The following is a 16,074-nucleotide window of genomic DNA, read 5'->3' as shown; positions in this document are numbered from 1 at the left end:
AGTACTGCTGTCTGTGGTTGAGGGACCATCAGCTCCCAAGAATTTGGCTCAAGGAAATGGCCCCTGGTACTTTTTTTACACTGTCATACAAGTAACCCACCGAGGCAACATTTATGCAGTGGTAAAGCACCAGTTTTTATACAAGTTAATAATTCTCTGCAGCCATTCTCTGTCGTTGAAGGCAGCTGCTCTGGAATAGCCTCTATCCACTGAGCTCTTACCATTCAAAAGGGAAAAGGCTGGTGTTCAGTGGTGCCATTCCTAACTGCTAGCAGTGATCCTTTTTGAATAAGGTTACCTTCCTCATATACATAGCTATGTTCTGTGTTTATTACCTCTTGATACGTAGAGCTTGTGGCACCAGCACACCAAATGCCGTATGTGGGGCCAAGGCTGCATCAAGCAGATTTGCATGTCCTGGCCACTTCAGGTACAAGCATCCCATTGACTTTATGGCACGTTCTGTCAACAGACGAGATGGGACTTTAGCCAGTGACCCCAGAATTGTATTTAAATTCGAAAACAGAAGGAGCAGAATCAATTGAAATGTGGATGAGGTATAATATGCATTGAAGATGAAGCAATTTGGGGTTATTCACCTTTGCTGGTGAGCTGCTGCAAAGTATCCTTGCAGTGCAGATGTTCCCTGCAGAAATAATGACTGTCCAGAAAAAAACAAACAGCATATCATCACTTCTCAGTCTGCCTTCCAGTTTTCTCTGTTCACCAGTAATATACCTGACAACCTACCTTCTCCATTTTCCATCAATTTATTTTCCTTTTTATTCTACTTTATTTGTATCATCTATTGAGTATCACAAGTGACAGGTAAATAACATATATTTATTTACCTATATGAGCATAGCTTTATAACTTCAAACACTGACAGATGCTTTGGTTAGAAGATATTCTCAAAAAAATTGTATCTAAATTTACACTCCATAAGAACAATACAAATGTTTATACAATTTTAATTAGACTTGAGTCAAGGCTTTCTCTAAACAAATAAATGTAGTCCCTCAATGTTTATAATTGACAACTTAGAGAGGTCAAATACCACTTGAGAGGGTGGCAGTAAACAAAAGTAAAACTGATTAGCCAATTTTCCTTCTCTCTGCTGAGTGAGCCTCCAGAAGGAAAACCACCTGAACAGCAAATTCAGAATGATTCAGTTCTTGCAATGCTAAGCCGTGCACCAGGCAGTTTAAAGCCAGCAGCATCCAAGGGCTCAGCTTAGGAAAGTCACAGGGCCTTCCTTGGAAGTAGGGCATCTGGCAGACTGGACACCCTCCCCAAACAAGGTCTGAGTGCAACAAGCTGTGCACTCCATTGCATGACCAAAACCCCCAGCTTTGGTCCTGCCCTGAGTACAGGCTGGGCTCCCTTTACTGCAGAAACCAAATTTTTTCACCTGGAGGTGACTCCTCCAGGCAGAATCTTTCTAGGAAATAATAATGGTAAAAGGGTAAGCATTTCAGGCATCAGACCATGGAAAATGGACTGTGACACTTTCCTTAGTGTTCTTGTCCTCTGCCACTTATGTTTTGTGAGAGGATGACTGGTGTTTTGCATGTTATTTTTGTTCTTCTAGGGTTAAAATATGGTCAATTGATGAGTGTTCTATTAAAAAAAAAAGAAAGAAAATCACATTTCACTCAAGATATTAGCAGCTAAAAAAGCTATTATAGCTGCTGGAAACCATGAAGATTTAATCTGCTCTGACCATGCTCTGTCCCTCCACAATGCCCACTGCTGATTAGACATCATAGGCACAATCTTCACAGAATAACAGAAGAATGAAATTCCTCAGGATGACATATTGCTTCTCCTGTAAGAACAGACAGAAATTTTCTCCAGACCCATGACTCCCAACTGGCTAATTACACCTCACTAGCGAGGTGCAATGGCAGCACTTTAATTTCTTTTATCATACTTGTCCTAGCCAAACTGCCTGTGTACCACACTTCAAAAGTTGGCAGCGCCAGGAAGCAGGGAGCACAGACACTTAGGTGATCCTGCACTGAATGAGCCATCCCAACCAAATTTCCACAAATGCTATGACACAAAGCAAGAAATCTCCGCGATATCAAATCCAGGAGCAAAGCTACCTGTTTTCTCAACTGGTTTTCATTTTTGATGCCACACTGATGATTTCACTTGGTACAAGTAGTGACACTTATGCTGTCACATGCTGCTGTCCCTAACATACGAACCAAAATCAATATGGGGCTAGAAAATCTACTGAACTGTGCACTTCAACAAAACAGCAGGTGCTTTGAATACCATCTCTAACTTGAGACAAAAAATTTCAGTAATGGTTTTGTCAGTCCTTTCTAGAAGCAGTGCTAATAGGCAACGAATAACAAAATGAAGTTAAGCTGGTAAAAGAAAAACAGGTTAATATGTTGAAGGAAGGGAAGGGAAATTGTTATCATAAAACATTTGTTATGTCCATGTGAATTCTGCACTGCACTGTGAAGAACAGAGATCACATCTTGCCCCTGCCCTAAACTTCTTGCCATTGATAAGACAACCCCATCAATATCAGAGAAGCAATGTAGAGTCCAGTGGTGAGACCTCCTATGGGGATGAACTGACTATCAGGTTTTACTAGAAAAGAGAAAATGTGTTGGTATAAAGAGCAGGATGGAGCTGTGGCTGTGTAAGACTGTCTGACAGAAGTACTCAACCAAGTGCAGAGGCAATGGGAATACAGTGGGAATATTTCAACAAATAGCAGGGGGTTCTTTTTACCAGAAATGTTTTCTTGACTGAGTCAGGCTCTAGGGAACTTTACTGGCATCTCCCCAGAGCACCATCAGGAGGTCCAAAACCAACATCTCCTCTCCAGACAAAGTAGCCTTTCTCATTTCTGCCTGGTGTAATACAGCACTGATGTACCTGCTTAAGCTGGGAGGTATTGAGCCTTTTAGGGCATTCCCTCCAGCACTGGGCCTGAGGCCTTATTCCAGGGTAAGACAAAACAATATGTAGCAAGCATATGCAGATAAAGGACACCACAAAGTACTTCCTAGTATCACTAGAAAGCACTTAGCACTTAGCAGAAGCAGAATCCTATGCTATCCAAGCACCCACATTCCAGCTCCCCCTGTCAGTTTATTCTAGATGTTTCATACCACATTTTCAGAGGGTCTCCTTTACTTGATGCTTCTTAGACTATTTGCAGATAATCTTTCACAGAATTATCTAAAAGTCAAAATGTGTATCCTACATATATCACAGGAAATTGCATCAGTGAGGTGAATAATTTAATGTTTTCTGGAGTAAAAGATCATTATCCTTGAAGAAAGCACACAGAAGAGCATACCAGAGATAGAGTTCATTTAGGCTCTCTTAGGATGCTTCACTGCTTAACATAATGCTGCTGACTGGCCTTCCTATATCCAATTTATCATTTTACATAGGGGTGAAAAAGCATATTTAAGATTTACAAACAGAACACATGCTACAGGAAGGCAGGCCTCTATAACCCACCTTCTCAGGTGTTCAAGGTCCAAAGAAATAAGGAGTGAACTGCAGGTACTAAATGGAGTGAAATCTGACAGCTTGTTTACACTGCGGTTCATATGCATCCGTACCTATGCACAGATAAAAACCCAATTCTGGTTCATAAAAGAACTCTTCCCAACAAGGAAATCCAAAACCAGCAATTGTGTCTCTTCTCTATCACAACTTTGAAAAACACTTTGGAAAACAGGAAAGGTTTTTGTTTCAGTTCAAGAGATCTCTGTTAATGTACCTTTGTGGAAAGAGAAATTCACCAGCACATACATCTCCTAGCTCCTACCACTGGTCTGCCATGGTGGGATCTCAGACACATTCACTGAGATGACTGGCAGGTAGCTGATGTTCTTGCTTGCGTTATAATGCCTCCCTCACAGTGCTAATTTATTCCTCCCTGGATTTCCTCCTATTTTACTACAGCACCACTAATACAGCATCAAAATCATTTGCACTAATACCAGAATTGAGCCATGATGACATATGTCTAGTTCATATGTTCTGGGGCTTAAGAACTTTTATTTTTCTCCCAGCTCAAATATTTCACATGACTCAATTAAATGGCAGAATGGGATACTGCCAAATGTTTCTTTCTCACCTAAACGGAGACAGTTATTTAAAGAATGTTGTTACACTAGCCACATTTCATCACAAAAAATGAATACCTATAATTACAAAAACTGCGATTATATAATGTCAAACATAGGAAAAATAAGCAGTCCCACATTTTGAGGAAAAAATTGTAATCTGTATTATCCACAATCAGGCTAAAAATTCTGGATCTAGTCCCAGACTCAGAAATAAAATATACCCAGCAGTAATTGAAAAATAAATGAATCTGATTATAATCTTACCATACTCTAGTTTTTGCATTCCTCAGCTATGTGGCAAACAGATGGAAAAATCACATTACATGCACCAGGAGAAAAAATTTTAAGGTATCTCTGTGAACATCAGTTATCTTTATACTTAAATATTTCTGGCCTTGAAGCTTGGGTCCTACTACGTTACGTGTGTGCAATACTTGGCCATTGGTTCATAACATCTTTTGACACTGGCAATGGATCTGTTGATGAAAAATACTGCTGAGTTTGTGGGTTTTCCTTCACACTCGGACAGCGGCAGCCCTGGGTTCCATTTCAGCTCAGTCCAGACGTGTCATTTATGGGGGTTCAAAAGCTCCTCCATGAGGAGCTGAGCAGCCCTCACTGAAGGCCATGGTGAGGACACACTCCTAGAGTGAGCCACAGCCCAGTGGGAGGTTATATATGATGCCAAAATCTCCTCCATCTGAAAGGGGGCAGAGACCCTCTCTCTTCCTGTGGTCTCCCTAACACCAGACTTAGCCAGATACATCCCTCTTGCACAAGCCACAAAGAAATGAGAAGGGGTAGTTGGTTGGTCTAAGGAAGAGATGTTGCTGCTGAACCTCCTAATGGTGTCCCTGGGAGCTCCCAGGAATGTTCCCTAGGGCCTGAGTCATCCAAGAAAACAGTGGCATTTCTGGGAACAAGGAACCCCTGCTATTTGTTGGAATATTCACACTATTTTCTGCAGATCTTGCTCTGTCTTCTTGCAGCTTGTTGGGCTGTGACTACCTCTGATGGGCAGGTGTGTAATAGGATGTGAGAGAATCATGCTATGATTTGTCCTCAACTAGAAGCCAGAGGTTTCCCTTTCACCACATCACATGCAGCTCTTGCAATTGGTTCTTTCTTTATAACTTAGTAAGATGCTTTTATGTTATTGCTTCTGCCTCGTATATAGCCCTAAAGATTTTTTTCAGTACTTAACTGCTCTAAGAAAATCAGTGTGTCAGCAAATAGAGTGGAGGAGAAGTATCACAGAATCCCATTTGCCATTCCAGCATCAGAGATCATGGGTAAATTGAAGGAAATAACACATAAAATGGATTTAGAGAAAAACTGCAGAAGACAGTGGGTGAGTGGAGAGACATGACATTAAAAACAAAAGAGAAAAAAGAGAAGCTGAAGATAAATTTATAAATGTAGTAGTTGTGGGTAGGACTTATCTCAGCTAATTTTAGCCACCTGAAACTTATGTATATAGTCCAAGCTAATCATCTTATCTTTCTCCATATAGTGAACAGAGAGCAGGAGCCACATCCACAGAGGATTTAACCTAAGACAGGCTTTCCAAGACATGGCAATGCATCACACTTTGCCTCAACTATCCCAAAGTCTGTGCTCAGATGAGATGCATAACTTTTGTGTTTTAACAGCACTGGAGTTGATATAAGATCATGCATCAACTTGAGTGTTGTACCTATTTAATAGATGGACTTCCAGTTCAACATTTTAGCTTTGAAGATCTGGGAGAAGAATCATTTGGCTTTCTTGGAAAAATCTGACATTTCTTGTGTCAGAGGAAAGATTTTCTTATAATTGCTCATCAGCAACTCCTTGTCTGAACATTTAAATAATTTACAAGCACAAAACCTATTTGTTTTATTTTACTAAAAATGGGCCAAACTTACCATTAGTACAATTCCATGTAGTGCCATTCACTTCAAAGATGCTACATATGCTTACACAGCAGGGAATTAGCCCAGATACTGTCAAAATACTTCATTACTAGTCAGGTCAGACAATGAAACAGATCTTCTGTTTGCAAAGTACTGCAATTTGTGTCTAATGACTGGAAGAATTGGTATATAAAGTAATTATCAAAACTGGAAAGCAATCATCTCCTAAATGTGCAAAACCTCCACAGAATTTGAATTTCAACAAAGAAAAAAAGATAGCAGGTGAAAAAAGTCTTGCTTCCTTGCAGACAAAACCACTCACTTCCTCCTTCCCTTTTCTGCAAGGATCCTACCTTCAGCATTTTTTGGCTCATTTAAAGACTCATTATCATAGAATTATTGACCCTTTCAGGCTGGAGAGGATCTCAGGTAGTCTCTAGTCCAGAATCAACACTGAATTCTGGACCAGGTTCCTCAGAGTTTTGTCCTGAAAACCTCCAAGGACAGGTAGACTGCACAAGTTTCAATGTGCTCATGGAACAGTGTCCTCCTTATATCCAGCCTGAAACACTCTTACTTCATTTTATGCCCACTGTCCCTTGTCCAGGTGCCATGAACCACCATGAAAAGCCCAGCTCCATCCCCTCAATGACCCTGTAGGTACTGGGGGCCACTGTCAAGTCCCCCTGCAAAGCTGCCTGTGCTCCAAGCTGAACAAACTCTGTTCCGTCAGCCTCTCCTCACATAGGAAATGCTCTAGCCCTCATCATCTCCAGGGGCATCTGATTAACTCCCTCAAGTATCAAAAATCTGTTGATGTCTTTGCTCTAATGGAAGGCCCAAAACTGGACCCAGTGTGACTAGATGCAGCCTAACAAGTGCTGAGTAGAGGAAATAATCTCTTCCATCTGTCTACTGGCTTTGCTCCTCATAATAGTGTCTGGGATGCTGTTGCCCGTCTTTGCTGGCAGGGCACACTGCTGGCCCTTACCCAATTTACTGCCCAGTAGACCTGATGCAGAGGTTAGTCCATCCCCACTACCAGAGTTTGCATTTGTCTTCATTTAATTTCATGAGGTTTCCATTTCATGAGGTTGACCCAATCCTCCAGCCTGTCCAGGACCCTCTGAATGACACACCTGCCCTCCAGCATATCCCCTAGGTCCTCCTCAGTTTTGTGTCATCCACTGAGTTAAGGAGAGGATATTGTGTCTCCTTCTCCAGGGTACTGACACAAGTATTAAACAGAATATTTCCCAACACAAAGTCCTGAGGAATTCAACTCATATATGGTCTGCAATTAGAATGTGAACTATTAACTACCAGTCTGCGGGCCCAACAAACCATCAGTTTTCCACCCCATAGTTGATCACCAATCTAGAGTATATCCCAAGCAGGACACAAGGATCATGCTGCATCAAGCTACATTAAACAGCTCTCGTGTATTATACCCACCCTAAAAGTGAACTTCTGGATGCTACTTCTGTAGTGTAGTTGCAGATGTACCAGGCATCATCTTTTTACCAAACTGCATGTCTGATCATGGCTCAAAACCAGCAGCCAGGCAGAAAAAGTGAGATGTGCCCCCATAAACTACAACCCTTACTCCTATCAGGGAATAGGCTTCATGTCTACTATGTCTTTACATGCTACGAGTTTTGGCATATTGTATAAACAAGGGCATCCCTTTCCCCTAAGACCCTGAACACTTCTGACACCTACCAATAACTCTGAATTTCCCCAGTGACCTTGCCAACTTCTAGTACACAACTAATTTGATAAGTTATCACCCTTTTTGCATTATTTAGAACACACATTGTCAAAAATACAATAAATATGATAATATATACTTTTTCTAATTAATATGCAAGTGGTCTAAATAATTTGCATAAAGTGTCAGTCACCATCAAGTTTCAAAAAAATCTAATTAATCATTTCCCCTCTCCATCAGGTGATGAGTCTATTGCACATATCTGCAGGTGAACTATTATTTCCCAAAGACAAAGCAAACACGGGATGTCTAGTCCAGCTCTTTCAGAAGTAGAACAAACACCTCAAACTGAGACTTTCTGACTATGAAATACGTGAACTTTCACAAGTTTACCCAAGTCTCTTTCCCTAATATTCCCAGAAATCCCTCATTCAGTGCTGAGATGCAGAACATGATTTTCAGAAGGATGAGCCTTCCCTGTTAGGAAGTTAGGTATGGGATCAGAAGTCAGTTTACAACAGACACCTAGTTTCAGTTTCAATATGACTACTTTTTCTTATGAAAAAACTAATAGAAGGCATCTAAAACCAGGCTGGCTGACAGCAGATAAGAACACTTAGATCAGATATTTAGAAAATATTTTATTTTGCAATCTCTGTTTTAATTTGTACATCTGACCAAGAGTGGAGGACACAGAAACCTTGCTGGAACATGTATTTCTGTCCCCACCAGTGCAAGTCCAAAAACAAAGTATGGAGATATACATAAACTGGGTATCATATGCCACTTTCCAGTTTTAAGTGAGTGTAATTTCTGGAGGCATCTATTAGACTATGTGGAATCGAGTAGCTGTCTGAAAGATGTACCTTAAATGCCTGCTATATTACTTACTATTTGGTTTCTGCTGAAGATGCTCCTTGGGGAAAGCTCTTGCTCTCTGTTCATCAGAAGCCTTGAAAAGATATCAAAATGGGAAAAAAATAACAATTCGCTCTAGGTTAATAGGGAAGTTCTTTGACTTACAGAATATCTATTAAAATGTCAGCTCAGTTTTTTTCAGACAAGCACCAGACTAGACTACGTTTGAACTACCTTATCAAGGATTTTCTATTAATGTTATTGTCTGAGTTGCAGCTTGCAGTTTAGCACAAGATTTTGGGCTGTGAGGGGCTGTGAGATCTGTACACACTGTGAGCAGCTTTCAAGCGTGGATGCAGCTCTTTCTGTGGTAAGATGAAGTCTCAGGTCTTAGAAGTCAAAGAAAATGAAATTTTCGGCTCATAGGCTTAGTGACTCTGAATCACAAATGGATGCAGTTTTTGGGACAGTGACCTGTTGACAGCTTAACAGGTGTGTGCTGGGCAGAGTGTAGGTAAATAACACTTTCTAACTTCTCAGAATTGTTTTGATGAGAGAATTACACATATTTCGAAAATTCCAGTGGCTATGTAAATTATTGTATAACCTCTCCCAGGAGAGAGAAAAATCAATGTTAAATACTCATAAAATATTCTGAAAGCACAGTAAATAAACTAACCCCTTACAATGCTGTGTGTTGTGTACACTCTTCTTTACTCATTTGTTTAGAGTACAAGCATTGTACTACTTCTTCAAAAGGGTGTTCTGAAAACTTAAAAAATAGAAGTTACATTTTAGTATGCAGGTAAAATTTTCTCTCTCTTTACTTTGTCTTATTATTCGACGTTGATTTCTTTACTACATGCTGTTCCTGAACCTTCCTAGATAACTAACTATTCATGCTCAAGACATGGGTGAGAGAAGGCACACACTTGACTGATACCCCAGAAGAATGAGATTTTGGCTGTGAAAATGAGAAATATGTAATGGGATTAGACTGATCTTTCCCCATCCAGAAAATAAGGCATTTATAAATCAGAGTTACTATATAATTTGGTTACAGGTATTCAATGGAAAAATGATCCTCATTCTCAGCTATATATTTCCATTTATATTTAAAAAACTATTGATTCTGCAGGATGAGGAAGGTATCTCTCTGTGCTTCATTATTCCAAGTGACACATGATAAATTATGTTTTTCTATGGACTTGCATAGAGTGTCTCAGAGAAGACTCTTTTCCTCCAGTGCTCAGCTGTTAATCCATTCTCTTACTGGAAGAGATGCTACAGCAGAAGATGAAAAAAGTGCCTGTGAGAATGTTAATCATGGAATGATTGATGCTGCCATTACAAGGAAAGGTTAGACAATATGCTCAGCAGTTTTTACTGCTATTTGCAACACAATGCCAGTCATCCAAACCAACAACTGATCAATGCACAGATATCAAATTAATTCAGAATGACTCCTCTGAACCTAATGGCAAGTCTGATAACATTCATCTATTTTTATTTCCCTTTGCTCTTTCAGCACATGGTTGAAGTCTGACAGCATCTGAAATTCATGAGACTTTCATGGTTAGACTACTAAAGCCACCTTGTTGCTGTCTCCCTGTGCATCCCTCCTCATACTCTTGTCAGCCGCTACAAAACCCACCTAAGGAAGAGACGAAAAGGCAGTAGCCAAAATAACAAACTTGGAAACAAAAATTAAATTATCTCTTCTATAATTACTTCTGTGAAATACTTTCACAGAATATTCTTGCACGCTGCATTGCCAACATGACTTCATGTATTTTTATTGGAAAATACGTGAATTCTGGAATGTAGGTACACTTCTAATCCAAACACTTTTGTGATGTGAGTCTAAATAGGCAAACTTTTAAAAACGTCTGTCAATGCACTTGCCTTCATAAATTATTTGAAAATAAATATATCTATATGAAGATCAAGCAATTAACGTCTGTGTAGTATACTTTCTTTAATAAGTGGGTTAACTTCTATGTATCTTTTTTATTTAAAAAAATCACCTAAATATTCAGAAAAAAGGCAATTCAAGAAATTATCATTCTAATAAAATTACCTTTAGTTGTAAATCCAGGAATGCATTATTTATTTATTTTATGCTAATTTATTCAATAATTAGAAGGATCAGTATTAGCTTATCAGCATTTTAATTCCTCTAAGTGATTTAACTGAATTTACTAAGCGCTGTTGCTTTTTATTGAGAAGTATAGCAAAATGGTTTCACAGTAATATTAGTCTTACTTAAGTATACCTGGGCAGTAGATATTCCTTTCCATCTCCATTGTTGATTTGACTAATACCAGCGTGATTGTTCTGAAGTAATAACCATGGCAATGACTAGAGTTTTACCTGATACGTTTGTTTTCAACATTGAACACACAATTTTCTAATAAGCTGAAGACAAACCTCCTTGTCCTCTAGTCTATCTTTTCCAGGTTAGTCCAACTACTTTCTAGCATAATACTTTTAAACTAAACCAGCCAAGCTGTTACTTGAACTATCTTTTGTGGTCATTTAAATGACCATGAGGGAGTATTATGTTGGTCTGAAAATGCTTTCCTTAGCTTTTAAGATGGGTTGTCAGAAGCTCTCCTTCCATGAACAAACACTAACAGCATTACTGACATACTACTTAGCTAAAGGCTTCCTGGAATTGCAAACTCATGGGGTGTTTTTCGCTTGGAGTTTCAATCCACCCAAGTGCAACTGCACATCATTACACATTTGCTCAGTGTCCATATTTCAGTGGTGCCTGGAGTGGGTCACGGTCATGTCAAGCATTCAGAGATCATGTAGAGTGAAAAGCACAGAACCACCATTGCAATTTATCTCCCTTTCATTTCATTGTGGACAATGAGTCAACGATATAGTAATGAACTGTAAAGAGCGAGCTGTCAAATAGTCTTGTATTTGAGATACTAAAAGCTAAAATAAACAGAATCAGCTAAATTCTCAACAACAACGTGCAGCAACACACTCAATTCAGGGTGACCAGAAGGACAGTATTTAAGCCATAACATAGCTGTCACGTGCTATGAAGTTTAAACGTTCTTTATCAGACCATATCCCTATCTTTATCACGTATCCACATTTCCTAATATCATTCTTCCGGCAGGTCCCAATGAGTTTCCCTTTGTTGCAGTCATGAACCAACATACACTGTTCATGCCTCCAATCTCTTGTAAGACAGAAGCAGACATCTGCAAACCCTCCTGCCTGCTGTGTGGTTATGTGTGAGCAGACTTGGCTGTGTCCAGTGGTACATTCCCTTGCACCAATGCAGGACAGCTTTGCAAAATAAAAGGATTTACCCAAGAATCTGGAGGAGGGGGGAGAAACCTAAAGTAAAGCTTTCATATGCATCCATAGCTACCAGTGTAAGTGCTCCCAGGTTTGGGGCCTCCTGGGCAGCTTCTCTTTCTAGATGACAACCTCCTCTTCACTTCTAACTCTGATCCAGGGGTTCACCATCCTGTTCCTGGCACCAGAAGGTAATGCCAGTCACTAGTCTTCCACTAAATCTTCAAAGAAATTCTTTTCATGGTTCCCAATAATTTGTTTCGGGCCAGATAGATTTACTACGCCTAACATTTCATCTTTCTCATTTAAAAGGAGAATTTAACTCCTCAGTCCACTTTATTGAGAGAATGGAAAAAACGTCTCTTAAATATATTTAACAAAAGTAATTCCCACATTCTCCACCTGTAAATAGGAAGCATTCCTGGAGGAAGACCTTATTTGATTTTGCATTACAGATTATGATGTCCTACATAAAAAGTTTAAAGAAAAGAAGTTTAAAAGGAGGGCAAAAATAAAGACACTATACACTGCTAACTCTTCTTTTTTATTTACTACTACTCACTATCCATTAATTCAGAATCAGTACTCAACTTACCTTTTGTAGCAGGTTGTACAAATCCCTTTTTTCAGACAAAATATGATAGGACACTTAGGCTTTGCAATTCTCGTTACACATTGCAATAAATGCCACAACATAAAGCCTTTAAAAACCCTTTTGCAATTCTATTTTTCATGTGTGAGGCATAAGAATCACACAAAAAGAGGCCAAAGACATGCCTCTGCACAAGGGCCTCTTCATTTGCATGCAGCAGACCAGATTCTCACCAGTTTGTACCTAAATGTCAATCCTAATACATAGTTATCACAGTAAGATAGCCAAGATGATTTATCTTAATCATGAAGGCAAAAAAATTACTATGTTTCACAGGCAAAAAGGCACATTTTGACCCACTTCTTTTGTAATAGCTGAAACTATAAATATATATATTTTTTCAGCTGTTCTTTCATTTCAGCAAGTTATGTATTGCTGCTAAGGGCACCAGCACTTGAAAAAAAGGTTCTTTGGATACAGTCTCCTAGGAAAGCAGAATTTTTGGAACAGCAATTACTTGTTTGCTGTGAATCAAGAAATGCCCATAAATCATAAATGGTTCATCAAATCTTTTGAAATTGAGGGTTGCAAATTACGCTTTTATAAGTGACAGACACCTCTTCTAGATCTCAGTTTTTCACTGAAGAGAGGACCAAACAAATCCTTAAAATTAATTTGTTTATTTTGCCATAACCCGTAAATAAAATAAATAAAACCTTACAAAAATGTGAGGTCAGTGGGAAGAAATCTCCTTGATCTCTATACTGACCCACTTCCTGAAGCCAAGGAACGTTGAAACACACCTTGTGGAAAGGTATCTCCATCTGTTAACTCAACCACTGTCTTCAAAATCCGAAGGATTTTAAGAAAAACCCAAAGGAATAAATTCAAAGGCCTCTCTGTCAACTACAAAAATTGAGAACAATGATTGAAAGTAAGTAAAAGAACTAAACTTCTCCTGCAATTAAAGACTTTGAGTAACATTATCCAGTCTCACAGGAGCTGTAGATCAATGCAATATTCTGGAATACATGTGTCTAAAAGCCCAAAATGAGTTTTAAAGAAAGACCATACTGTGGCTGTTAGCAAGGGGTTTCAAACCCTCCACCACCTTCAAGAGTGTGGCTCCCAGCAAACACAAAAACTTTCCCAAGTGAAGACAGCTTGGTTGAATTGACCAGAGAGCTGCTTATTAATGACAGAAAAGGCAACCAGCCTTTTCTTATCACCATGACCTTCTGTCCACTTCTTTTCTTAGAGCCAAAATTGTCTTGTTTGAGCCAGTCAAAGGGATCACAGAACCGTTTGGGTTGGAAAAGACCTTTAAGGTCATTGAGTCCAACCATTAACCCAGAATTGCCAAGTCCACCACTAAACCATATCCCCAAGTGGAACATTACACGTCTTTTAAATATCTCCAGAGATGGTGACTCCACCACTTTCCTGGGCAGCCTGTTCCAATGCTTGACAACCCTTTTCAGGAAGGAACTTCTCCTGACGTTTAATCTAAACCTCTCCAGGTACAACTTGAGGCCATTTCCTCTTGTCCTGTCATTTGTTACTTGGGAGAAGTGCCCACCCCCCATCTTGGCTACAACCTTATTTCAGGTAGTTGCAGAGAGTAATAAGGTTCCCCCATGAGTCTCCTTTTCTCCATGCTAAACAACCCCAGCTCCCTCAGCTGCTCCTCATAAGACCTTGTGCGTCAGAGACTTCACCAGCTTCTTCACTCTTCTTCTTTGGACACACTCCAGTCATTTTACTCTTGTAGAGCATAAGCAACATTGCTTCACTATAACTAAAGGCTGTCATCACTACTCAGACTTTGGAATAGTTCTTGATTACAGCAGTGCACGGCTCACACCTTTATTTTACCTTCATAAAAAAAGCTCAACTGGGAACAAAGGCAATTCCTTTGACTCCAGTCTGTAAGCTGTCCCCTTGGCCAGTGCCTTCTGTTGAGCAGCCATTGGGCATTTTACTTGCAATCGTACCAAAAAAACAGTTGCATGGAATTTTTCGTACTTTAACAGTAGTTCAGTTATTTAAATCCATGGCAAAAGAAATCAGTGTTCCAGACTCCCAAAGGCCATCATGATTCACATGCAAAGTATGTCTGTCTATTTCACTAGTATTTCCTAAGAACAGTTACTATCTGCCAATTTACACACAAATCCATCACCAAGGGGGGGGTCATATGCCAACAGTGTATTTCTCTGCTGTCTTTAATTTAGATTTATAATAGTCTTTTTTGCAGATAAATACAAGTTGGCAAAATACTGGTCATACTGCAAGGAGTTTCATTTTCCTCAGGGGAAAGTAGATGCCAAATTGTGATAGAACCCCAGGAGACCATAAAGACTAAATTATAAGTCCATAGATATTCTATGGTAAGTTGACTAAATAGTTTTGGGGGTTTTTTCCCTGCCAGGGGGATTATAGCTGAATTGCTGCATCTGCAAAATCCAAAGTCCTTTGCTGCTACAAAATTATTTTCTACTTGGGTCCAATCTTTATGGTAGTTGGCTTCCCTCTCACGGAAAATCATAAATTATTTACAAATCTTTGAGTATAAGTCTGTAATGAATACATTAACTGTTCTCTTACCTTTAGAACTCCTTAGCAACAGGAACAAGTCTTCTAATGCTACTTTCCATCATATATCCCCTGCATATGCTGCGCCTGCTGTGCCACTCAAAAGTGTTGTATTTGCAACGTTAGCCTTATTTTAAAGAGTGAATTGAAAAAACAAATTGACTATAGGGAAAAAACAATCTTTAAAAAAAAAACCAAACCATGCTGACCCAGTAGGTAGGCGATCTAACAGGTCTTTATAAGCTCTGCCTAGACGCAGGGATTCATTGTGAAAACGCTACATACTTTTTAGCCTTGCTTCTAAGAAAATTAAGGATTACATGATCACATTGTATATGCATTTGTCACTCCTCTGAACCTGTTGGCCAGTTTTAAACAAATTTGACAGATGTGGTCAAGGAAGAAAGAGGTCTCAGAGGCAGAAGTCCTGACAGAATTTGTGAAAATTAGAGACTAGGTAGAGAACATAGAGTATTTTTCCCAGCCTGGGAGGCAACAGCCCATTGTCTGCACCCCTAACCCACATCAGCCACAGCCTGGGCAGTCATTTGCCCACCAGGCTAGGAACATACATCAAACATGGCATGCTGCAGGAGGTGAGAGGGATTAGGGGATGGAGCATACAAACTCACATAAACTGAAGTTCTCCCACTGAGGTTGCTTGGTTTTTCATAATTCTTTTCACAGACAACATCAGTGAGTGGAAAACTTGTGTATTAATTTGTAATGCAAACCTATATCATTATGAAATTGCATACACTGTTAGGTTACTTATAAGAAATAGGCAGGTCTGGTCATATGGGGCTAGATGGGATACATTGAGCCATTCCACCAAATTCAGTGGAAATATGGCAGTCTGGTCTCATAACTTTCCAGTAGTCCTTCTGTTTTGTTATTAAAAGGGTGACTTTTGGTCTGCCCTGGAAAAGATCATAGTCCTCAGCTCTACAGAAATGGCAGTGGGGAGATGAAGGGTAGGCACCCTTC

At 39.5% G+C, this 16,074-nt stretch overlaps 1 protein-coding gene across 6 annotated transcripts in view; it reads right to left on the bottom strand.

Annotated features, from left to right (window-relative positions):
- MTUS2 (microtubule associated scaffold protein 2) overlaps positions 1–16,074 on the bottom strand; it is a 283,058-nt gene that overhangs the window by 212,592 nt on the left and 54,392 nt on the right. Inside the window, exon 2 of one of the 6 annotated variants that reach the window (XM_050331269.1) lies at positions 8,610–8,670. The exons of the other annotated variants lie outside the window; for them this stretch is intronic. The gene's annotated coding sequence lies outside the window, so the exon portion shown is untranslated. The remainder of the gene's footprint in view (positions 1–8,609; positions 8,671–16,074) is intronic. 6 annotated transcript variants of the gene reach the window in all.

The sequence above is a fragment of the Myiozetetes cayanensis genome, unplaced genomic scaffold (genome assembly GCF_022539395.1).
Source record: "Myiozetetes cayanensis isolate MyiCay16 unplaced genomic scaffold, myiCay2020 scf5-8, whole genome shotgun sequence".
NCBI lineage: Eukaryota > Metazoa > Chordata > Aves > Passeriformes > Tyrannidae > Myiozetetes > Myiozetetes cayanensis.
The sequence above is the reverse complement of the archived record's forward strand: the minus strand, read 5'-3'. Positions and strand labels throughout refer to the sequence as shown.